The sequence below is a fragment of the Mobula birostris genome, chromosome 22 (assembly GCF_030028105.1).
Source record: "Mobula birostris isolate sMobBir1 chromosome 22, sMobBir1.hap1, whole genome shotgun sequence".
Lineage (NCBI taxonomy): Eukaryota > Metazoa > Chordata > Chondrichthyes > Myliobatiformes > Myliobatidae > Mobula > Mobula birostris.
Genome location: NC_092391.1, coordinates 62,052,776 through 62,080,024, shown reverse-complemented (window position 1 = coordinate 62,080,024; position 27,249 = coordinate 62,052,776).

Sequence of the window (27,249 nt, the reverse complement as noted above, 5' to 3'; positions counted from 1 at the left end):
AGCTCCATGGAAACTTGTATGGCCTGACATAGACTGGCATTTGTTAGAGGTAAAAAGGAAAGAAAGATATAAAACAGATTTGGTAAATGCATTTAACTGTCATGTGATGGAAAAGTATAGTGATTATACTCACATTTATATGGATGGTGCAAAGGAACCTGAAACAGGAGTGACAGGGTTTGGGGTGGTTATACCAGCAAAAGAAATTGGAATCAGCAGAAGAACATCTAATAAGTTAGGAGTGTTTACAGTGGAGATGCTGGCAGTGTTGGTTGCGTTGCAATGGGTGCAGAAAGCCAGACAAGTCAAAGCATTGATATGTTCAGATTCATCCTCAGTTCTAGCAAGTTTAAGGTCTTTTCACACAAACAGTCGGCAAGATGTACTTTATGAAGTCCTTCAGTTAGTTACAAGAATTGCAAATCAGAGAGGTCAGGTAAAATTTCTATGGGTTCCAGCACATGTAGGGGTGAAGGGGAATGAGAGGGTGGATGAGTTGGCAAAGAGGGCGTTAAAGAAAGAAAATGTGGAAATGCACATTAGTATCAGTAAAGCAGAGGTTAAGTGTGTAATCTGGGAAAAAGTCAACCAAATGTGGCGAGAAAGATGGGACAGGGAGGTGAAAGGGAGGCATTTATATCAAATACAAAAAGTGTTGCAGGTACTAGGGTAGGTAGTGGAAACAGAAGAGAGGAAACTGTGTGGACTAGGTTAAGGCTGGGGCATTGTGCATTAAACAAAACATTGAAAATGATAGGGAAACACCAGACAGGATTGTGTGAGGAATGTCAGGAAGAGGAGTCAGTAGAACATGTAGTTTTGTGTTGCAGGAAGTATGAGATACAGAGAGAGATGATGAGAATTAAACTAAGGGAGTTGGGGATGCAGGAATTCACATTAAAAGGGTTGCTGGGCATGGGTGAGAGAGCACAGATCCGGGTATTTTTAGCATTCTTAAGGGGTACAGGGGTTTTTTATAGGATATGACGGATAAACAGGAATAGGGTACTAGGATGGTCAAAGATGGGAGGGTGAAGTGTAGGTTTGTGTGTGTGTGTGTGTGTGTGTGTGCGCGCACGCGCGCGCACACGCGAGATTGAGTAAAGGGATTTAGAATATATGTCTAGTGCACATTCCGGAGCAGAAGGTGGCGGTAATGCACCATTAAGCTGGATGCCAACCGCCGTAAAACAAGATACAGACAGACAGACAGATCAAAGTTGCTGGTGCACGCAGCAGGCCAGGCAGCATCTCTAGGAAGAGGTACAGTTGATGGTTTGGGCTGAGACCCTTTGTGAGGCCTAACTGGAAGAAGAGCTAGTAAGAGATTTGAAAGTGAGGGGGGGGGGAGATCTGAGATGATAGGAGAAGACAGGAGGGGGAGGGATGGAGCCAAGAGCTGGACAGGTGATTGGCAAAAGGAGTATGAGAGGATCATGGGACAGGAGGCCTCGGGAGAAAGGTAAGGGGGGTGAGAACCCCAGAGGATGGGCAAGGGGTATAGTGAGAGGGACAGAGGGAGAAAAAGGAGAGAGAGAGAGAGAGAGAGAGAGAGAGAGAGAGAGAGAGAGAGAGAGAGAGAATGTGTGTATATAAATAAATAACAGATGGGGTATGAGGGCCCTGAAGAACCCTGGTGTCACTGTCATGCTTTGCCAGTTTGTTGGTCTATTTTAGTGTGTGTAAACCTCGTTTCCTGATTCCTTAGGACTGCCAGTTCTAAGCTCTGCACCATTCCCTGGATAATCTATGTAAACCTTGTCTCCGTGTAAAGATTCTCCTGAATACCTGTTCCATGTTCACGGCTGTGCTAATGCCTCACGACCCTGTCTCCGTGCCTGTGTCCTGCTCTTGGGTTTGTCCCCAGCCACGTCCCTGCAACAGAATGAGGTGTGGCCTCATTCAAACCTATCGATTAGTGAAAAGCCTCGAGACCGGATGTGGAGAGATGTTTCCGATGCTGGAGAGTCAAAGACCGGGGACACAGCCTCAGAATAGAGGAGTGTCCTTTTAGAACAGAGGTGAGGAGGAATTTCTTTAACCAGAGAGTGGTGAATCTGTGGAATTCATTGCCACAAGCAGCTACGGTGGCGAAGTCTTTATGTATATTTATGGTAGATGCTGATAGATTCTTGATTGGTCAGTGCATGAAGGGATATGGGTGGAAAGCAGGAGACTGGGGCCGAGAGGGAAAATTGAATCAGCCATGATGAAATGGTGGAGCAGACTAGATGGGCCAAATGGCCTAATTCTACTCTTACATCTTCTGGTTTTATAGTTTCTGTGCCTATCGTGGCCTGTTTAATTATACAGTCAGAAATCTAATTAAAAGAAACACTCTTAATACACAACACCACAAGTTTCTTGAAAATCTTGGGTGAGACTGTCCAAACTTTGAATAATTGAGGAATGTTTTGGAGCCAGGACTTTGAAAGTAAATGTTATGTTTGGGTGAGTGATCCCATACAGTGGGGATGAACGCGACTGATCCAAAGGACTTAGAACCTCTGTGATATTCTTCAAGGCTCAAGGATCACATCATCGTACAGGGGGAGTTAGGGAACTTCAGGGCAAGAATATAACATCCAGTAATTCCTCTCCTCTCCCATCCCTCTTTTTTCATTTCTCACTCTGGTTCCCCTCTTACCCCCAACCCCTATCTTCTTATTCTGGCTTCCTACTCCTTCCTTTCCAGTCCTGATGAAAAGGCTTAATCGACACGGTTTGTGGGTTGGACTCTGTCGTTCACATTATGATGTGTTTCTGGTTTCTGGTCACCCGTTGCTTTGTTGCTATTTTGGGCGATTTTGATCGGGGCGGCCTGCAGATTACGAACAATGCAGTGCTAGATTGAACTAAGCTGAATATGCCCGGATCCCTTTGATTTTGTGTTTTTCACTTTTTTTGCCACTTGTGTGACTTCTGCTTTTTTTGCACGTTGGGGGTGGTTTGCTGTTTTATCTTTGAATGGGGTCCGAGGATTTCTTTGTTTCATGACTGTCTGGGGAAGATGAATCTCAGGGTTCTATACTGAATACATACTTTGATAATAAATATACTTCGAATCTTTGAAGGGTCTTGGCCGAAACGTCAACTGTTTATTCTTCTCCATAGATGCTGCCTGACCTGCTGAGTTCTGCCAGCATTTTGTGGGCATCACTCTGGATTTCCAGCACCTCTTGTGTTTGTATTGTCGGCAAGATGGCCTGTCCTGTTCGGTAGTGTCACCTATTTGTCAATCCTCTTACAACTCAGGTAGACATATGCTTTTCCTTTCTAGTTACTTGCTGAACCTACTCATTACCACACAGTTATTTTTGTACGATAATGAGGTCAGGAGTCCAACATATCCTCCTGGGGAAACGTTTGTTAGTAGGATCAGTAAGAGAGAACGTTGTGGTTGGCATAGGTTCAATGGGTTGAAGAGCCTGCTTCCTTACTGTGGTCCTATATCTGTAAGGAAATGGACATTCATCATTCCCAGTCTGGGACAAAGGGAATACCTGCAAATCCATTCCCCATTCTGGGTCCCCTCTTACCCCTTCACTTCTCCTCTCCTCCGTTTGGTGCCCTTCCTCCCATGGTCCACTGTCCTCACCAATCAGATTCCTTCTTCTTCAGCCCTTTCCCTTTTCCACCTATCACCTTCCAATTTCTTAGTTCAACCACCCTCCCCCCCCACCCACCTATCTTCCCCCTCCTTAGCTTCACGTATCACCTGCCAGCTTACATCCTTCTCTCCCCCCCCCCACCTTCTTATTCCGGTTTCTTCCCCCTTCCTTTCCAGTCCTGATGAAAGGTCTCAGCCCAGAATTTTCACTTTTATTCCCCTGATAGTTCTTCCAGTATTTTGTGTGTGTTACCCAAGATTTCCAGTGTGAATGGTTTCTCATTCTGTTTTTTTTTCCCTTCGCCTTCCCTCTTCCGTTCCCCACTCTGGCCTTTTACGTCCCTTATATCTTCTTCTCACCTGCCTATCGCTTACCTCCTTCCCTTTCTCCTGTGGTCCACCCTCCTCTCTTCTTCTCCAGCCCTTGACCTTTCCCACCCACCTGGCTTCACCTAACACCTTCTAGCTTGTCCACCTTCCCCTGTCTCTAACTTTTTATTCTGGTGTCTCCCCCTTCCATTGGCCCGAAATGTCGAACATTTATTCCAATTCATATGTATGCCTGACGAAGGGTCTCGGCCTGAAATGTCGACTGCACCTCTTCCTAGAGATGCTGCCTGGCCTGTTGCGTTCACCAGCAACTTTTATGTGTGTTGCTACCATTCAGATAATCTGTTTTCTTGTTTTTGCCACCAAAGTGCTTAACCTCACATTTATCCACATTAAATTGCATCTGCCATGAATTTTCCCACTCACCTAACCTATCCAAGTCACTCTGCATCCTCTTCGTATCCTCCTCACAGCTAACACTACCGCCCAGCTTCTTGTCATCTGCAAACTTGGAGATGCTGCATTTAATTCCCTCATCTAAGTCATTAATATATATTGTAAACAACTGGGGTCCCAGCACTGAGCCTTGTGGTACCCCACTAGTCACTGCCTGCCATTCTGAAAAGGTCCCATTTATTCCCACTCTTTGCTTCCTGTCTGCCAACCGACTCTCTATCCACATCAATACCTCACCCCCAATACCGTGTGCTTTAAGTTTGCACGCTAATCTCCTGTGTGGAACCTTGTCAAAAGCCTTTTGAAAATCCAAATATACAACATCCACTGGTTCTCCCCTATCCACTCTACTAGTTACATACTCAAAAAATTCTGAGATTCGTCAGGCATGATTTTCCTTTCACAAATCCATGCTGACTTTGTCCGATGATTTCACCGCTTTCCAAATGTGCTGTATCACATCTTTGATAACTGACTCTAGCATCTTCCCCACCACCGATGTTAGGCTAACCGGTCTATAATTCCCCGGTTTCTCTCTCCTTCATTTTTTAAAAAGTGGGGTTACATTAGCCACCCTCCAATCCTCAGGAATTAGTCCAGAATCTAAAGAGTTTTGAAAAATTATCACTAATGCATCCACTATTTCTTGGGTTACTTCCTTAAGCACTCTGGGATGCAGGCCATCTGGCCCTGGGGATTTATCTGCCTTTAATCCCTTCAATTTACCTAACACCACTTCCCCACTAACATGTATTTCCCTCAGTTCCTCCATCTCACTAGACCCTCGGTCCCCTACTATTTATGTCCTCCTTAGTGAAGACAGAACCAAAGTAGTTATTCAATTGGTCTACCATGTCCTTGTTCCCCATAATCAATTCACCTGTTTCTGTCTGTAAGGGTCTTAACCAATCTTTTTCTTTTCACATATCTATAAAAGCTTTTACAGTCAGTTTTTATGTTTCCTGCCAGTTTTCTCTCATAATCTTTTTCCCGTCAATCCTTTAAGTGTCATTTGCCAGTCTATCTTAGCTAATTCACGTCTCATACCTTCAAAGTTACCCTTCTTTAAGTTCAGAAACTTTGTTTCTGAATTAACTATGTCACTCTCCATCTTAATGAAGAGTTCCACCATATTATGGTCACTCTTACCCAAGGGGCCTCTCACGACAAGATTGCTAATTAACCCTTCCTCATTGCTCAATACCCAGTCTAGAATGGCCTGCTCTCTAGTTGGTTCCTCGACCTGTTGGTTCAAAAAACCATCCCGCATACATTCCAAGAAATCCTCTTCCTCAGCACCATTACCAATTTGGTTCACCCAATCTACATGTAGATTGAAGTCACCCGTTATAACTGCTGTTCCTTTATTGCACGCATTTGTAATTTCCTGTTTAATGCCATCCCCAACCTCACTACTACTGTTAGGTGGCCTGTACACAACTCCCACCAGCGTTTTCTGCCCCCTAGTGTTATGCAGCTCTACCCATATCGATTCCACATCCTCCCGGCTAATGTCCTTCCTTTCTATTGCGTTAATCTCCTCTCTAACCAGCAATGCTACCCCACCTCCTTTTCTTTCATGTCTATCCCTCCTGAATATTGAATATCCCTGAACGTTGAGCTCCCATCGTTGGTCACCCTGGAGGCATATCTCTGTGATCCCAACTATATCATAATCATTAATAACAATTTGCACTTTTAATTCATCCACCTTGTTACGAATGCTCCTTGCATTGACATACAAAGCCTTCAGGCTTGCTTTTACAACACTCTTAGACCTTATACAATTATGTTGAAAAGTGGCCCTTTTTGATTTTTGCCCTGGATTTGGCGGCCTGCCACTTTTACTTTTCACTTTACCACTTTTTGCTTCTACCCTCATTTTACACCCCTCTGTCTCTCTGCACTTGTTCCCATCCCCCTGTTGTGAACTAACCTCCTCTCTCCTAGTATCTTTAGTTTGATTCCCACCATTCTACCATTCTAGTTTAAAGTCACCTCAGTAGTTTAAGAGTCATGTCTCCTCTCATCCTTCTTCTCTCCAAAGAGTAAAGCCCTAGCTCCCTTAATCTCTGATCATAATCCATACTCTCTAAACCAGGCAGCATCCTGGCAAATCTCTTCTGTACCCTTTACAATGCTTCCACATCCTTCCTATAGTGAGGCAACCAGAACTGGACACAGTAATCCAAATGCGGCCTAACCAGAGTTTTATACAGCTGCATCATTACCTTGCGACTCTTAAACTCTATCCCTCAACTTATGAAAGTTAACACCCCATAAGCTTTCTTAACTACCCTATCTACCTGTGAGGCAACTTTCAGGGATCTGTGAACATGTGCCCCCAGATCCCTCTGCTCCTCCACACTACCAAGTATCCTGCCATTTACTTTGTACTCTGCCTTGGAGTCTGTCCTTCCAAAGTGTACCACCTCACACTTCTCCGGGTTGGACTCCATCTGCCACTTCTCAGCCCACTTCTGCAACCTATCAATGTCTCTCTGCAATCTTCGACAATCCTCTACACTATCTCCAACACCACCAACCTTTGTGTCATCTGCAAACTTGCCAACCCACCCTTCTACCCCCATATACAGGTCGTTAATAAAAATCACGAAAAGTAGAAGTCCCAGAACAGATCCTTGTAGGACACCACTAGTCACAACCCTCCAATCTGAATGTACTCCCTCCACCACGACCCTCTGCCTTCTGCAGGCAAGCTAATTCTGAATCCACCTGGCCAAACTTCCCTGGATTCCATGCCTTCTGACTTTCTGAATAAGCCGACCGTGTGGGATCTTATCAAATGCCTTACTAAAATCCATATAGATCACATCCACTATACTACCCTCATCTATATGCCTGGTCACCTCCTCAAAGAACTCTATCAGACTTGTTAGATATGATCTGCCCTTCACAAAGCCACGCTGACTGTCTCTGATCAGACTATGATTCTCTAAATGCCCAGATATCCATTTCGAAAAATCTTTTCCAACAGCTTTCCCACCACAGACGTAAGGCTCACTGGTCTATAACTACCCGGACTATCCCTACTACCTTTTTTGAACAAGGGGACAACATTTTCCTCTCTCCAATCCTCCGGTACCATTCCCGTAGACAACGAGGACATAAAGATCCTAGCCAGAGGCTCAGCAATCTCTTCCCTCACCTCATGGAGCAGCCTGGGGAATATTCCGTCAGGCCCCGGGGGCTTATCTGTCCTAATATATTTTAATAACTCCAACACCTCCCCTGCCTTAATATCAACATGCTCCAGAACATCAATTTCACTCATATTGTCCTCATCGTCATCAAGCTCCCTCTCATTGGTGAATACCGAAGAGAGGTATTCATTGGAGGACCTCGCTCACTTCCACAGCCTCCAGGCACATCTTCCCACCTTTATCTCTAATTGGTCCTACCTTCACTCCTGTCATCCTTTTGTTCTTCACATAATTGAAGAATGTCTTGGTGTTTTCCTTTACCCTACTTGGCAAGGCCTTCTCATGCCCCCTTCTTGCTCTTCTCAGCCACTTGAGCTCCTTTCTTGCTACCCTATATTCCTCAATAGACCCATCTGATCCTTGCTTCCTAAACCTCATGTATGCTGCCTTCTTCCACCTGACTAGATTTTCCACCTCACTTGTCAACCCATGGTTCCTTCACCCTACCATTCTTTATCTTCATTACCGGGACAAATTTATCCCTAACATCCTGCAAGGGATCTCTAAACATCGACCACATGTCCATAGTACATTTCCCTGCAAAAACATCATCCCAACTCACACCCGCAAGTTCTAGCCTTATAGCCTCATAATTTGCCCTTCCCCAATTAAAAAATTTTGTGTCCTCTCTGATTCTGTCCTTTTCCATTATAATGCTGAAGGCCAGGGAGCGGTGGTCACTGTCCCCCAGATGCTCACCCACTGAGAGATCTGTGAACTGACCCGGTTCTTTACCTAGTACTAGATCTAGTATGGCATTCCCCCTAGTCGACCTGCAACAGATTGTGACAGGAATCCGTCCTGGACACACTTAACAAACTCTGCCCCATCCAAACCCTTGGAACTAATCAGGTGTCAATCAATATTAGGGAAGTTAAAGTCACCCATGATAACAACCCTGTTACTTTTGCACCTTTCCAAAATCTGCCTACCAATCTGCTCCTCTGTATCTCTGCTGCTACCAGGGGGCCTATAGAATACTCCCAATAGAATACTGCTCCCTTCCTGTTCCTGACTTCCAACCATAACGACTCAAAAGAGGATCCTGCTACATTACCCACCCTTTCTGTAGCTGTAATAGTATTCCTGACCAGTAATGTCACCCCTCCTCCCCTTTTACCCCCCTCTCTATCTCTTTTAAAGCATTGAAATCCAGGAATATTGAGAATCCATTCCTGCCCTGGTGCCAGCCAAATCTCTGTAATGGCCACTACATCATAATTCCATGTACGTATCCAAGCTCTCAGTTCATCACCTTTCCTCCAGCGTTTCGTGTGTATACCAGTAGAAGTTGCTTTTTGATGAAATGTGCTTTTGAAGTGGTGGTTTTCTATATTGAGATACAGCGCGGAAGAGGCCCTTCTGACCCTTCGAGCCATGTTGCCCAGCAACTTCTGATTTAACCCCAGCCGAATCACGGGATAATTTACAATGACCAGTTAACCTGCACCTTTGAGCTGTGGGAGGAAACTGGAGCACCATCCACATGGTCATGGAGAGAACATACAAACTCCTTACAGGCAGCAACGGGAATTGAACCGGGCTTATCTGTACTGTAAAGCGTTGTGCTAACCACTACACTACCATGCGACGGGAATTGAACCTGGGTCACTGGTACTGTAAAGCGTTGTGCTGACCACTACACTACCGTGTGATGGGAATTGAACCCGGGTCACTGGTACTGTAATACGTTGTGCTAACCACTGCACTACCGTGCGATGGGAATTGAACCCGGGTCACTGGTACTGTAAAGCGTTGTGCTAACCACTACACTACCGTGTGATGGGAATTGAACCCGGGTCACTGGTACTGTAAAGTGTTGTGCTGACCACTACACTACCGTGTGATGGGAATTGAACCCGGGTCACTGGTACTGTAAAGTGTTGTGCTGACCACTACACTACCGTGTGATGGGAATTGAACCCGGGTCACTGGTACTGTGAAGCGTTGTGCTGACCACTACACTACTGTGTGATGGGAATTGAACCCGGGTCACTGGTACTGTAAAACGTTGTGTTAACCACTACACTACCATGTGATGGGAATTTAACCTGGGTCACTGGTACAGTAAAACGTTGTGCTAACCACTACACTACCGTGCGCTGGGAATTGAACCTGGGTCACTGGTACTGTAAAGCGTTGTGCTGATCACTACACTACCGTGTGATGGGAATTGAACCCGGGTCACTGGTACTGTAAAGCATTGTGCTGACCACTACACTACCGTGTGATGGGAATTGAACCCGGGTCACTGGTACTGTGAAGCGTTGTGCTGACCACTACACTATTGTGTGATGGGAATTGAACCCAGGTCACTGGTACAGTAAAACGTTGTGCTGACCACTACACTACCGTGTGATGGGAATTGAACCCAGGTCACTGGTACTGTGAAGCGTTGTGCTGACCACTACACTACCGTGTGATGGGAATTGAACCCGGGTCACTGGTACTGTAAAGCGTTGTGCTAACCACTACACTACCGTGCGATGGGAATTGAACCCGGGTCACTGGTACTGTAAAGCGTTGTGCTGACCACTACACTACCATGTGATGGGAATTGAACCCGGGTCACTGGTACTGTAAAGCGTTGTGCTGACCACTACACTACCGTGCATCCACAATCAATATGTTGTCGATCAAGCATTGTTTCTCGTTTAAATAATTCACTGTTTTTACATAAAAATTCATGAACTGCATACGTCATGATGCCACCACGTGATATGCACGTGCCTCGCTTAAAGAACCAAGACTCACATTTTGGACTCTGTCATTTCCTTTTAACTAGTTTAACGTTTTGGAATTACAAAGCATAACTTTGTGATGCTGTGAACTCAAATTAGTTGTGTGTAGTAGACTTTATACATAATGAGAGAGCTATGGACGGTGGTGAACCCAAGTGCAGAGTGAGGTATAGAGTTCACTCAGACTCCGACTCCAAACAAGACAACACAAGCCAAATCCAAAGGCAAAATCAGAAACAGTAGTACTACAAATGGGACTTTTCCTGTGGCCACTCATCTCAATTCTACTTTCCATTCTCATATGTCAGTCCGTGGCCTCCTTTACTGCCACGATGAAGCCACACTCAGGTTGGAGGAGCAACATCTTATATTCTCTCTGGATAGTCTCCAACCTACAAAGACTTACTGTACATTCCCAAACCAAAAGCCGTGGATGAACCAGGAGGTACGCCGTCTGCTGTAGGCTAGATCTGTGGCATTCAAGTCTGGCAACCCAGGCCTGTACCAGAAAACCAGGTATGATCTGCAGAGGACTATTTCAAGGGCGAAGAGACAATTTAAAATGAGGCTGGAGGCGATATCAGCTGCATGGCAACTCTGGCAGGGTCTGCAAGACATTACTTCCTCAAAGTGAAACCCAATAGTATGAATGGCAGTGATGCTTCATGACCAGATGAACTCAACGCCTTCTATGCCACTTTGAAAGGGAGAACACAACTACAGCTCTGAAGATCCCTGCTGCACCTGAGGACTCTGTGATCTCTGTCTCAGAGGCTGACTTTAAAGAGAGTGAACCTTCACAAGGCAGAAGATCCCGATGGAGTACCTGGTAAGGCTCTGAAAACCTGTGCCGACCAATTAGCGGGAGTATTCAAGGACATTTTCAATCTCTCACTGGTATGGGCAGAAGTTCCCACTTGCTTCAAAAAGGCAACAATTATACGATTGCTTAAGAAGAATAATGTGAGCTGCCTCAGTGACTATCACTGGGTAGCCCTCACATTGACAGTGATGAAATGCTTTGAGAGGTTGCTCATAACTAGATTGAACTCCTGCCTGAGCAAGGACCTGGACCCATTGTAATTTGCCTATCACCACAATAGGTCAACGGCAGATGAAATCTCAATGGCTCTCCACACGGCTTTAGACCACCTGGACAACACAAACACCTATGTCAGGATGCTGTTCATCTACTATAGCTCAGCATTTAATACCATCATTCTCACAATCCTGACTGAGAAGTTGCAGAACCTGGACCTCTGTACCTCTCTCTGTAATTGGATCCTCAACTTCCTAACCGGAAGACCACAGTCTGTGCAGATTGGTGATGGCATATCCTCCTCGCTAACGTTTAACACTGGCGCACTTTAGGGGTGTGTGCTTAGCCCACTGCTCTAATCTCTATATACACGTGACTGTGTGGTTAGGCATAACTCAAATACCATCTACAAATTTGCTGACAATACAGTTATTGTTGGTAGAATCTCAGGTGGTGACAAGGGGGCATACAGGAGTGAAATATGCCAACTAGTGGAGTGCTGCCACAGCAACAACCTGGCACTCAACGTCAGTAAGACCAAAGAGCTGATTGTAGACTTCAGGAAGGGTAAGACGAAGAAGCACATACCAATCCTCATAGAGGGATCAAAAGTGGAGAGAGTGAGTAGCTTCAAGTTCTTGGGCGTCAAGATCTTTCAAGATCTAACCTGGTCCCAACATATCGATGTAGCCATAAAGCAGGCAAGACAGCGGCTATACTTCATTTGGAGTTTGAAGAGATTTGGCATGTCAACAATACACTCAAAAAACTTCAGTAGCTCTACCGTGGAGAGCAATCTGACAGGCTGCAGCACTGACTGGTATGAAGGGGGCTACTACTCAGGACCGAAAGAAGCTGCAGAAGGTTGTAAATCTAGTCAGCTCCATCTTGGGCACCCAGGACATCTTTAGGGAGCAGTGTTTCAAAAAGGCAGCGTTCATTATTAAGGACCCCCAGCACCCAGGGCATGCCTTTTCTCACTATTACTATCAGGTAGGAGATACAGAAGCCTGAAGGCACACGCACAGCAATTCTGGAACAGGTTCTTCCCCTCTGCTATCGGATTCCTAAATGGACTTTGAATCTTTGGACACTACCTCACTTTTTTTAATTTCTGTTTTTTGCACATTTAAAAAAATCTATTCAATATGCATAATTGATTTACTTGTTTATTTATTATCATGTTTTATTTTATTTATTAATATTTTTTTTCTCTCGCTGTTAGATTATGTATTGCACTGAACTGCTGCTGCTAAATTAACAAATTTCATGTCACATGCTGGTGATAATAAACCTGATTCTAATTCTAACAGCATGTGCATTAATTTCTGCAAGTTCCTGTAACTGCATCCCTTTCACCATTCCCCATTCCTATTTCCCTCTCTCACCTTATCTCCTTACCTGTCCATCGCCTCCCTGTGGTGCTGCTGCCCCTTCCCTTTCTTCTATAGTCTTCTGTCCTCTCTTATCAGATTCCCCCTTCTCCAGCCCTTAATTTCTTTCACCAACCAACTTCTCAGCTCTTTACTTCACCCCTTCCCCCTCTCCTGGTTTCATCTATCACCTACCACCTTGTACCTCTTTCTCATCCCTCCCCCAGCTTCTTAGTCTGATTCATTCCCACTTCCTTTCCAGACCTGAAGAACGGTCTCAGGTTAAAATGTCAACTATATATTCATTTCCATAGACGCTGCCTAGCCTGCTGAGTTCCTCCAACATTTTGTGTGTGTTCCTTTGGATTTCCAGCATCTGCAGATTTTCTTGTTTTTGTAGTATGGGAAATCAAACTCTTACAATTGAGCCCTGAGTGCTCAGTGTGAGGCATCTAAAAGAAGACTGTCCATGAAGGAATGCAGCAGGCAAGAACTGGCAGTCTGAGTCTTAAAGGGACAGGGGCAGCTAACCGCACTCAGGGGGATTGGAACGCGGAAACTCGGATGCCTCCTGCTGTTCAGTTGAGACCATGACATCATGCCATTGATTTGTAGATAAGGGGACAACACTGAATCCTTTACAGTCTGGCTTCATTCCCCTGCCTTGATGTTGTGTTAATTCTGAAATGCTTGTTCACTTCCTATTTAAGTTGCGAGAAACTGCAGCGATTCGGGTGCTGGCTGCACTTCCACTTGCAGTGTTCTGGGATGTCTCTGTGACTATCAGTTCAGTACATGACAGGAACCAGCCTCCACTCCATAGACTTTGCCTATACTTCTCACTGCCTCAGTATAGCAGCCAACATATATAGAGAACCATAGAGCACTGTAATACAGAAACAGGCCCTTCAGCCCATCTAATCCATGCCATCCTGCACCTGGACCACAGACCATCCATCCCTGCACTTCCCTTAAATGTTGAAATTTATTTATTATTGAGATACTGTATGGAACAGACCCATCTGGTCCTACGAGCCACATCACCCAGCAATATCCCAATTAATCAGGGCACAGTTAAACCCTCATCCACCACTTCTGCTGGCAGCTCGTTCCGCACTCTCACCACCCTCTGAGTGAAGACGTTTCCCCTGATGTTCCCCTTAAATATTTCACCTTTCACAACACCAGTTCAGGATCAATTCCCATCACACGGTAGTGTAGTGGTCAGCACAACACTTTACAGTACCAGTGACCCGGGTTCAATTCCCATCACACGGTAGTGTAGTGGTCAGCACAACGTTTTACAGTACCAGTGACCCAGGTTCAATTCCCATCACATGGTAGTGTAGTGGTCAGCACAACGCTTTACAGTACCAGTGACCCGAGTTCAATTCCCATCGCACGGTAGTGTAGTGGTTAGCACAACGCTTTACAATACCAGTGACCCGGGTTCAATTCCCATCGCACGGTAGTGTAGTGGTCAGCACAACGCTTTACAGTACCAGTTACCCAGGTTCAATTTCCTTCCACTGCCTGTAAGGAGTTTGTACGTTCTCTCTGTGACCACGTGGTTTCCTCCTACAGTCCAAAGATGTACCAGTTGATAGGTTAATTGGTCATTGTAAATTGTACCGTGATTAGGCCAGGGGGATTGCTGGGCGTTGTGGCTCGAAGGGCCAGAGGAGCCTATTCTGTGTGGAATCTCAATAAATAAATAAAATGGATGGTTTGTTCTCAGAGTGAAAAGCGTTAGTTATACACTCGGTGGACACTTTAGTGGGTACTGTGACGAAAGACCAAGTTATCAGAAGATTGATGCTGATGAGAGAGATAAGTGAGACAATGGAGCAGCATTCAGAAATATTAATGAGAGACGAGAGAGATTAACGAAAAGAGACACAGTTCCGAGTATTGACAGACCAGTTGCTTTGAACCTGAACTGTTTGAAGTTTGATGGACAGGCGATACCCCAGCAGGGGGATAAAAGGAACAGGTTCACTAAGGCAAGACAGACACCATGAGATCACGAGATAACGAGACCCTGGAAGTGCGGTGTGCCCCCACAAGTTGGTGGAAGTTTTGGAGGTCTGGTCGCAGGACCGACCATAGACGCACAGGGTGAAAAGGTACGATCGGCGGGAACCTGGTGTGTGTGTCTGCCCTTGCCTGGGTACTGGGTTCACTGCGGAAGAGCAATCATATCCGGAACGGAGGGGTCACAATCGGTGACCTCAGAAGACAGTAAAAGGGCTCGTCCGAAAGCTAACTGCGAGGAATATCAAAGGTCTGTTTGAATCAGAAATTTGCATATTGGCTCTCTCTCTCTCCAACGGCACAACAGCGATTGCTGCGAACTGTACTGAGCTGAAATGAACTCTGCGTCACTTGAGACTGATCATTTTACCCCTAGACTGCGATAGAGCTTGATTGATTCCTATTATCCTGGTTCTGTGTACATGTGTGTTTTATCATTACTAACCTGTTGCATTTATATCCTTGCGATTAGAGTACTGTGTTACTTATTTCTTTAATAAAACTTTCTTAGTTCCAGTAATCCAGACTCCAACTAAGTGGTCCATTTCTGCTGGTTTGGCAACCCAGTTATGGGGTACGTAACAGTACCTTCTGCAGCTAAGAAAAAGGCCACTGAGTGTATGTTCGTGGTCTTCTGCTGGAGCCTATCCACTTCAAGGTTCGATGTGTTGTGTGTTCAGAGATGCTCTTCCACACACCACTGATGCAACACATGGCTATTTGTGTTACTGTCATCTACTTGTCAGCTGGAACCAGTCTGGTCATTCTTCTCTGACCTCTCTCAATAACAAGGCATTTTCACCCATCGAACTGGTGCTCACTAAATATTTTTGTTTTCTGTACTATTCTCTGGAGACTATAGAACAGGGGTTCCAACTTTTTTCATGCCATGAAGCCTTACCATTAACCAAGAGGTCCATGAACCCCAGGTTGGGAACCCCTGCTCTAGAGACCATTGTGCATGAAAATCCCAGGAGATCAGCGGGTGTCAGATATACTCCAGCCACCCCATCTGGCACCAACAATCTTCCATGGTCAAGGTCATTTAGATCACATTTCCTCCCCATTCTGATGTTTGGTCTTAACAACAACTGAACCTCTTGACCATGTCTGCATGCTTTTATGCCTTGAGTTGCTGCCACATGATTGGCTGGTCAGATATTTGCATTAATGAGCAGGTGAACAGATGTACTTAATAAAGAGGCCACTGAGGGTATCACCTCGTATACTTTATACTTCAAGTGATTGGAGGAAGGTTGGAGTGTGTAATCCTCCAAGAGGACCACATAGGGTTTGGAGGCTTGCATGTCTCAATGACCCGGAGAGCTACGTTGGCTGGAGTCAGGACCTCGTGGTTTGGCTCTCGGTAAGGTCACCAATGCCAAACAGGTCATAGGCCAGACTAAGAGTGGTCCACTGGTCCTCCAGGTTTGGGGGTTCAGCCTCTGACTGGTAAAGCAATATTGTTACAGAAACAGCAATGAAGAATCCTTCTACATCTGAGTGTGACCGTATTTTTGAGATTCCATCCAGCTTGTGTGACTGACAGTAGTGAAACCACTGACACGATGAAGGAAGCCCTGAGCACCACCAGAGATGTAGGACTTTCATTACTGCCCTAATTGCCAGTGGCATAACAGGCAGTAAGTCAGTAAAGTAGTGTTTAAAGTGGTGTCCCTGGTGTTTGTACAGAATAAGATGAATGGTTTGTTCTCAGAGTGTAAAGCTTTAGTAGAGTTCCACAAGAATGTCAATTGCAGCTGCCTGTCTTCTGTGGAAGGAAACCGTTTTACATTGTGATGAGAAGCCTAATAAATCACAGTACAGATCTGTTTGGGAATCAGAAAGTATACTGTGGAAGTAGGTTTGGGAGGGGAGTCAGTTTTCTTTTTATGTCAGGCCTGTAACTCTTGGAGAATTGCAGGCCTAATAGAACAGGACTGTGGGAGAGTAAATAGGAGCAGAGGTTCATTCTGACCTTTGAACCTGCTCCACCATCAAGCACAATCATCGCCAATCTTCGCTCCCACTCACTCACCCTTGTCCTTGATGCTCTGCGATGATTAAGGTAGGTACACTCAGGACAGGTACAGTCATGCAATAGTTAAGTGTCTGGACGAGAGATCCAGAAGTCCGAGTGAATGATCCAGATTCCACCTCAGTGGTGGAAAGTATAGATTCAGTCAATGAAATTAATCCAGTACCATTAAACATGGTGAGGAAATTATCAGAATGTCATAAAAACCAGCTGTTTCATTGAAATCTACCATCCAGACTGTGTCTGCTCCCTATTTGGCTTCAGACCCAACCATCAGGGGCGACCACAATGAAAACTATTGAACGTTGAGAGATGCCGATAGACTGGATGTGAAGATGATGTCTCCTATGGATGGAGAATCTCAGACCAGAGAACACGGCCTCCGAATAGAGGGGTGTCCTGTTAGAATGGAGATGAGGGGGAACTTCTTTAGCCAGTGAGTGGTGAATCTGCGGAATTCATTGCCACAAGCAGCTGTGGAGGCCAAGTCTTCATGTATATTTAAGGCAGAGGTTGATAGATTCTTGATTAGTCAGGTCATGAAGGGATATGGAGAGAAGACAGGAGGTTGGGGCTAAGAGGGAAAATGGATCAGCCATGATGAAATGGTGGAGCAGACTTGATGGGCCAAATGGCCTAATTCTGTTTCTATACCTGATGGTCTTATGGCCTTATTTATTTTCTTGAAGATATAACACAGCAATAGGCCCTTCCGACTCAATTAACCCGCTCCACCTAATTACACCCCTGTGACCAATTAACCTCCTGACCTGTACCTCTGAAATGTGGGAGGAAGCTGGAGCGGTCATGAGGAGAATGTATAAACCACTTACAGACAGCATTAGACATTGAATCAGGGTTGCTGGTGCAGTGTTATTGGGAAGTAGATTCACACATTTATTGAGTGGGACAGAAGTCACTGAGTGAGAGGCATTACAGAGCTGTACGAGACAAAGAGTGAAATACTCAAACACCTGAGTCAAACAAGTACTTATCTAAGCCCCCAAAGTTACAAGACTACAACACTAACACCATTCAAAACCCTTCAAGCTAAACTTGGTTACAGATTCCTGTCTAAACTGAGTACCCAAAGCGGCAGGTCAAATCAGTTCAAAGTAAATTTATTTTTGGAATACCAAAATGTGATTAGTTTTCTGCAGGCAAATCAGTAACTGTAAACTGCAAACATCAGGAACTGTTAACTGCAAACAAATGCAAATATAAATAAATAGCAATAAATAACGAGCATGAAATAACAAGAGTCCTTAACTGAGTGTAGCTGTCCCCTTTTGTTCAAGAGCCTGATGGTTGAGGGGTAGTAACTTCTTGAACTTGGTGGTGTGAGTCCTGAGGCTCTTGTACCTTCTACCTGATGGCAGCAGTGAGAAAAGAGCATGGCCTGGGTGGTGGAGATCTCTGATGATGGATGCAATGTTTCATGTAGATGTGCTCAATGGTTGGGAGAGTTTTACCCACCACGTAATGGGCAGAATCCACTACCTTTTGTCAGATTTTCCGCTCAAAGACATTAGTGTTCCCACACCAGACTGTAAAGCAGCCAATCAGCACACTTTCCACCACACACTTACAGAAGTTTGCCAGGGTTTGCAATGACATACCCAATCTTCGCAGACTCCTGAGGAAGCAAAGGCATTGTTGTACTTTCTTCACAATTATATTTATATGATGGGTTCAGGACAGATCCTCTGAGATAGTGACACACAGGAATTTAAAATTACTCTCCCTTTTAAAGTTACTCTTAAAAGGCATGAAAAGATTAAATATGGCAAAGTTATTTCCCATGGTAGGGGATTCTAGGATGAGAGGGCACGACTTCAGGATTGAAGGACGTCCTTTTAGAACTGAGATGCAAAGAAATTTCTTTAGTTAGAGGGTGGTAAATCTGTGGAATTTGTTGCCACGAGCGGCTGTGGAGCCCAAGTCATTGAGTGTATTTAAGGCAGAGATGGATAGGTTCTTGATTAGCCAGGGCATCAAAGGGTATGGGGTGAAAGCAGGGGAATGGGGAAGACTGGAAGAATTAGATCAGCCTATGATTGAATGGCGGAGCAGACTCGAGTGGCCGAATGGCCTACTTCTGTTCCTGTATCTTATGGTCTCGCCACCTCTGATCCTCTGATGATTACTGCTTTCTCCACTTGTTGTTTCGGATGGCAGGTGTTTTTTTCTGAACATTTCTAATTGGATTTTGCAAGCTGCTCCTCCAGTGAGAGGGCAGGTTTAGCCCAGGTGGAGGACGTCCTGGGTTGGGGCTCCACAGGGGCAAGCTGGGGTTTGTCAGGCGCCCCATTACTGTAGTGTTCGCTCTGCTTTGGCACGTCGACTTGAGTCTATTTGCGGCTGTCCTGTTCTTTCTGGGAGCTGTAGTAAAGCCCGGGAGGAGTGAGGTGGGATCGTTGATCAGATCTCCACTGGGGGTGGGGGGGGAGTTAGTGTTGGTGTGCTAGTATTGACACCATTCATGTGTTCGTCACAGGATTCGAGGCATTTCCAGCTGTAGAAAGATTTTTGGGATTTGAGTTGGGAAACTGGAGGAGCATTTTTGACGATTTTATGAACTGGAATGTTGTTGGGCATATTTTGGATATGCTTGTAAAGTTTTGTTGAAGCTGCTCTTCTACAGATTTCCGGGGGTGCTGTTCCAGTCTTTGTTGGACAGTGTGGATTCTGGGGCTCCTGAGATTAATCTCATAGTGGTACAGCGGAGCCCTGTCCACTTACAGATGCTAAGCATACCACAGTCGCAAATGCTTAACTCAAGTGTGCGCACGTGCTTTCGACACGACAGAATGCCCCCCCCAAGTATTTATTGTTTCCACAGCACCCTTGTCTACTGGTTCATGGTGACCCGACAGTAAAAAAAGACCAAATGATAAACACTAGAGATTGTGCAGATGCTGGAAATCCAGAGCAACACACACAGAATGCTGGAGGAACTCAGCAGGTCAGGCAGCACCTATGGAAATGAATAAACAGTCGACATTTCAGGACAAGACCTTCTTCAGGACCACCTGTTTGCCACATGCTTGATATAAGCCCCATCACCCTCCAAGATGGCCACAACCTTGTCGTAAGGTTTGGAGGCTTGTGTGCCTCAAAGACCCAATGTTGGCTGGGGTCAGGGCTTTATGCTTTGGCTCTTGGTAGGGTCGCCCATGCCAAACAGGTCAAAGGGTAGAGGCCAGACTAAGAGTGGCCCAATGGTCCTCCAGGTTTGGGGGTTCAGCTCAGGGCTAATAACCCTGACTGGTAAAACATAATTGTTATGAAACAGCAATGAAGAGTTTTTCTGTATTTGAGTGCCATGGCATCCTGAGGCTCCACCCAGGACTTGCATGACTGACAGTAGTGAAAACTGAAGAAGCTACCGACATGATGAAGGAAGCCCTGAACACTATCAGAGATAGAGGGTCTTCATCGCTCCCCAAAACACCAGCGGTGTAACAGACAGTAAGTAAAGAGCGCTGTGACATCATCAGCTAAACGGAAGCTAATGGGAGTGGCTGCAATGTTCCTTACAGGGGCCAGTCCCCGCCTCCCATGGGAGGAGCAGCTTTTAATGAGCAGGTGAGGTTAACACACTTACTCCAACACACTATAGTAGTGTTACACTGACCACTATGCTCCCACTACACTCCCGCTACGCTACCACTATGCTAATCACTGTGCCCTGGACTGTTCATTGCCCTCCAAAGTGGCCCAGCAAGATACACTGTTCAGGGGCACATTAGGTGTGGTCAGAAGGTGCAGGCCATATCTGCATTCCCCTGGTTACATAATTGTAGGATTAAAATCAGCTGCATGTCAGACTAATGTGGATTTGGGTCCTTCGCTCCCAGTAGAGCATCAGCCATCGATGACCTTGTCTCCATTGTACAAAGTTGATGGGATGGTTGGAGTTCATCAATGTTTCTGTAATCCATTGTATTCATTGTAACATAGAAACATAGAAAATAGGTGCAGGAGTAGGCCATTCGGCCCTTCGAGCCTGCACCGCCATTCAGTATGATCATGGCTGATCATCCAACTCAGAACCCTGTACCTGCTTTCTCTCCATACCCCCTGATCCCTTTAGCCACAAGGGCCATATCTAACTCCCTCTTAAATATAGCCAATGAACTGGCCTCAACTGTTTCCTGTGGCAGAGAATTCCACAGATTCACCACTCTCTGTGTGAAGAAGTTTTTCCTAATCTTGGTCCTAAAATGTGACCCCTCATTCTGGACTTCCCCAACATCGGGAACAATCTTCCTGCATCTGGCCTGTCCAATCCCTTTAGGATTTTATACGTTTCAATCAGATCCCCCCTCAATCTTCTAAATTCCAACGAGTACAAGCCCAGTTCATCCAGTCTTTCATCATATGCAAGTCCTGCCGTCCCAGGAATCAATCTGGTGAACCTTCTTTGTACTCCCTCTATGGCAAGGATGTCTTTCCTCAGATTGGGGGACCAAAACTGCACACAATACTCCAGGTGTGGTCTCACCAAGGCCTGTACAACTGCAGTAGTACCTCCCTGCTCCTGTACTCGAATCCTCTTGCTATGAATGCCAGCATACCATTCACCTTTTTCACCGTCTGCTGTACCTGCATGCCCACTTTCAATGACTGATGTATAACGTGTGACGAGAATACACATAGATTAAGATGTTAGCTGTCCTGTGCTGGCACCAGTGGGATCAGCAGTTGGTCTGCCAGTTGTCTTCAGGAGAGAGAGAGATAAGGAAAACAATGGAGCAGCATTTGGAGATGTTAATGAAGGGACGGGAGAGAGTAACGGAAGGAGAGCTGTCAAGATCGGCTCCCCCTTTGAACCCTGAGCTGTTTGAAGTGATGGACAGGCGATACCCCAGCAGGGGGATAAAAAGGGACAGGTTCGCTAAGGCAACACACACACGACACCCCGAGGTAACGAGACACTGGAAGCGGTGCGTCTCTCACAAGTCAGTGGGAGGCTTTTGGACGGCTGGTCACGGGATCAAGCCATAGACGCACAGGGTGGAAAGGCATGATCAGCGGGAACCTGGTGTGTGTCCACCCTTGCCTGGGTGCCAGGTTCACCGTAGAGAAACGATCGTATCTGGAAACAGAGGGGTCACGGTCGGTGACCTTAGATGACATCACAAAGGGCTCGCACGAAAGCTGACTGCGAAGGTCTGTGTGTGGAAGCTGTTTGAATATTCATTCGTTTGCTCTCTCTCCCCTTCCCCCCACTGTCTGCGAACTGAACTGAACTAAATTGAACTGAACTTTGAGTCACTTTGAAACTGGTCATTTAACCCTAGACAACGATAGAGCTTGATTGATCCTGTTATCTTAATTCTGTGTACATGTGTGTTTATCATTGCTGAACTGTGCATTTATTATCCTTTTGATTAGAGTACTGTGTTGCTTGTTTCTTTAATAAAACTTTCTTAGTTCTAGTAATCCAGACTCCAACTGAGTGATCCATTTCTGCTGGTTTGGCAACCCAGTTACGGGGTACGTAACAAACGACACCCAGGTCTCGTTGCACCTCCCCTTTTCCTAATCAGACACCATTTAAATAATAATCTGTTTTCCTGTTTTTGCCACCAAAGTGGATAACCTCACATTTATCCACATTAAATTGCATCTGCCATGAATTTGCCCACTCACCTAACCTATCCAAGTCACCCTGCATCCTCTTAGCATCCTCCTCACAGCTAACACTGCCGCCCAGCTTCGTGTCATCTGCAGACTTGGAGATGCTGCATTTAATTCCCTCATCTAAGTCATTAATATATATTGTAAACAGCTGGGGTCCCAGCACTGAGCCTTGTGGTACCCCACTAGTTACTGCCTGCCATTCTGAAAAGGTCCCGTTTGTACAGGGGGATTGGCCTATACAGCTGTTGGCTGGCCTTACCCATTTTTACCTTTTACAACAGGGCATATGGTTGGACTTTCAAAGCCATGTCAGACTAAACTTCCCTCAGTTCCCATTTGTCATGTGGGAAGGTGGCTTATTTGCCAGTCAAAAGCTGATTCTGCCATGTTGGACATTGATTGGTTCACATAAACTTTGCAATGCTCTTTCCCATTGGCTGGCTTGTGCGCCATGGCACATGTTTCCGGTTTGGAGACCTGGGGCAGGGGGTGGTGCGGTGGGTGGTGTGAGAGAAGCTCCTGTGAGACGTTTGTTCTTTCTGCCATCCCCAGGGCCCTCTTCAGGCTGAAGTCACGATCAGTACTGAAGGACCATTGCGAAAGAGTGTTGCAGACATAGACGGGACCCCTGCGTTTTTTAGTTAAGTATCCGTTTGTAGCATGTTTAATTCTTCAGTGGTATAATTCAGGGAGATTTAACAGGGTAGCCATTCAATTAAAAGGTAACTGAATGTGCAGTATTGTGGTTTTGGGTAGTTTAGACAAACACTTGTGCCCAGTTTAGTGTTTAACAGTTCATTTTTAAAGAGTTAACGTACCCATTTTAAATGTGTGTTTTCTGTTTTATTCAAACCTGCCCCCCACGTTACACCATTCCCATGGCTAATGTAGTCGTCATCATCATCATCATTATGTGCCATCCCCAATGATGTGGGCCATCAAAGTACATATACATCACCACATACAACCCTGAGATTCATTTTCCTGCAGGCACACTCAGCAAACCTATAGAATAGTAACTATAACAGGATCAATGAAAGATCAACCAGAGTGCAGAAGACAACAAACTGTGAAAATGCAAATATAAATAAATAGGAATAAATAACAAGAACATGAAATAATGTGATAAAGAGTCCTTAAAGTGACATAATTCATTATGGGAACATCTCAATGGATGGGCAAATGAGTATAGTTATCCCCTTTCGTTCAAGAGCCTGATGGTTGAGGGGTAGTAACTGCTCTTGAACCTGGTGCTGTGAGCCCTGAGGCTCCTGTACCTGATGGCAGCAGCGAGAAGACCTGTGTGGTGGGGATCTCTGATAATGGATGCTGTTTTTCTATGACAAAGTTTCACGTAGATGTGCTCCGCAGTGGGGAGTTCTTCCATCTGTCTTTAATTTGAGAAATTCTAATGAGCTCTTCAAAACTTTTGCCTGTCCATCCCTTGATGTAATGAAGTGCATGAAATAGACTTGCCAAAAATAGCTCTCATCAGGCAGTAGATACAAGAGCCTGAAAGCACGTACCACCAGGCTCAAGGACAATTTCTCTCCCACTGTTATAAGAATATTGTATCGTTTGATGCTGCAATGTTCGTCAAGCTTGGAAATTAGCTTTCATCACCAGACAAGGTGACATCTTCAGTTGTTGGTGTTTCTCTCTGGGAGGGCTCGTGTTTATATAGCAGACCCTCCCCCCCCCACCACCGTTTGCTTGCTTCAGTCCTGATTCGCTACCCCTTCAGTTGTCCTTTGAATTCTATTGGCTCACATTCTTTAGCTCTTAGGGGGTTCGTAGATGGCGTATATTTCAATATGTTTGTTTACAGCATTATCAGAGGACAACCACACTTCTGAAAATTCTCATGCTTGGTTGTGCCAGAACCTCCACAGTGTCCCAGTTAAAGTGGTGTCCTTCTTGAATCGTTCCTATTATGATAATATACACGCTTGCCTTTGCAATGCACATCATTATGGTCTTAGACATCATTATCTGCACTTTCTCTGCAAACTGCAATACTCTACTCTGTATTCATTTATTGCTTTCCCTTGTACACCTTAATGCTTGGTGAATCTGTGGAATTCATTCTCACCGTCGGATGTGGAGGCCAAGTTGTATATTTTTTAACGTGGTGGGCAGTAGGTTTTTGATAAGTAAGAGTTCAGAGTTCAAAGTAAATTTATTATCAAAATACATATACATCACCATATACCATATCCTGGGATTCACTTTCTTGTGGGCATTCACAATAGATACAAAGAAACACCATGAAAAATACACAGAAACAAATAGACAGACGAACAACAAAGTGTGCAAATGACAACAAATTGTGCAAGTACAAGAAGAGAAACGAAATAAAAATAATAGACACAAGAAAGTCTGCAGTCACTGGGAATGCAGAGTAATACACACACAAAATGCTGAAGGAACTCAACAGATCAAGCAGCATCTACGGAATTGAATAAACAGTCGATGTCTTGGGCTGAGACCCTTCTTCAGGAATAATAATTATAATAAATAATATAGAGAACACAAGCTGTAGAGTCTTAGAAAATAAGTCCATAGGTTGTGGGAACAGTTCAGTGCTGGGGTGAGTGAATTTATCCCCTCTGGTTCAAGAGCCTGATGTTTGGGGGTAGTGACTGTTCCTGAGATGCGTGCTGTAAGCCCTCAGGCTCTTGTACCTCCCAATGGCAGCAGCAAGAAGAGAGCATTGCTTGAATGGTGAGAGCCTGCGATGCTTTTCTGTGACAGTGCTCCTTATACTTGTGGAGGGGAGGCCTTTCCTGTGATGGACCAACCCAATTCCACTACTTTTTGTAGGATTTTCCATTGAAGAGCAAGAGGTGAGTAAAGCTGATGTTCAATTCGTGCGAGGTTGGCATTGTACTGTGCCATACTGAGCAACGTATTTACCACTGTAATGGCAGGGAAACCCACTTCAGAAACAACCCAAGCACAGTGGACGGCACCGTGCAGAAGTGACAAGTGATTACCACAGAACATCTGTTCAGGATGTGGCTGTATGGAGATTGAACAAAGAAATCCCCCATCAGATAAATTGCTCTGCGCTACATCTGGTGGAATTAAGCATCTGGAAAGAGGGAAAACTTGGCACGTCACAATAAACAGGATACAAATACGAACATGTGCTGGGACCACTACTCTAATTACTCTGTGGTTTGGCTCAGTGATGTTTATTAAATTACTTTTGCCACATTCTTGGTCTTTACTAACATAATACCGTGACCAAAGTAAGTGAACCGGACTGCAATTTCTCCTGGCATTCCTATCTCTCCTGAGATTTGAGCTCGTGCCTTTCCCTTGGAGGCATTAGCTGAGAACCACTGGCGCACCGGTGATGCTGAGTAGTGACTGATCTGGGACCTGATTGATCACATACCAAAACCAGCATTGATGGACGTACTGTTTCCTTGAGAGGTTAGGAAACCCTTATTCCTGTCCCAGGCTCCAGTTCACATTCATACACAGTGGCCACTTTATTAGTTACCTCCTCAGAATCAGGTTTAATATCACCAGCATATGTCAGGACATTTGTTAACTTTATGCCAGCAGAACAATATATATTATGAATTGAATATATATATTATGTATATTAAATAGTTAAGTAAAATAAGTAGTGCAAAAACAGAAATTTTTAAAAGTGAAGTTGTGTTCATGGGTTCAATGTCCATTCAGAGGGAAAGAAGCTGTTGCTGAATCACTGAGTGTGTGCCTTCAGGCTTCTGTACCTCCTTCCTGATGGTAACAATGAGAGGAGGGCATGTCCTGGGTGACGGGGGTCCTTAATGATGGATGCCACCTTTCTGAGGCACCGCTCCTTGAAGATAGAAACATGGAAAAGCTGCAGCACAATACAGGCCCTCCGCCCCACAAAGCTGTGCCAAGCATGTCATTACCTTAGAAATTAACTAGGGTTACCCATAGCCCTCTATTTTTCTAAGCTCCATGTACCTATTCAAGAGTCTCTTTAAAGACCCCATCATATCCGCCTCCACTACCGTCGTCGGCAGCCCATTCCACGCACTCACCACTCTCTATGTAAAAAACTTACCCATGACATCTACTCTGTACCTACTTCTAAACTGTGCCCTCTCATGCTAGCCATTTCAGCCCTGGGAAAAGCCTCTGACTATCCACACGATCAGTACCTCTCATCATCCTATACACCTCTATCAGGTCACCTCTCATCCTCCATCTCTCCAAGGAGAAAAGGCCGAGTTCACTCAACCTATTCTCATAAGGCACGCTCCCCAATCCAGGCAAAATCCTTGTAAATCTCCTCTGCGCCCTTTCTATCATTTCGACGTCCTTCCTGTAGTGAGGCGACCAGAACTGAGCACCGTACTTCAAGTGGGGTCTGTCCTGGATACTGGGGAGGCTGGTGCCCATGATGGAGCTGACTGAGTTTACAACTCTCTGCAGCTTACGTTGATCCAATGTGGTAGCCGGCACCCTCCGCCCCATACCAGACAGTGACACAGCCTGTCAGAATGCCCTCCATGGTACATCTATAGATATTTTCGAGTGTTTTAGGTGATAAACCAAATCTCCTCAAGCTCCCAATGAAATGTAATCGCTGCCTCGCCTTCTTTATAGCCGTATCGATATGTTGGGACCAGGTTAGGTCTTCAGGGATATTGACACCCACCCAGGAACTTGAAATTGCTCACTCTCTCCACCTCTGATCCCTCTGTGTGGACTGCTGTGTGCTCTCTCATCTTACCCGTCCTG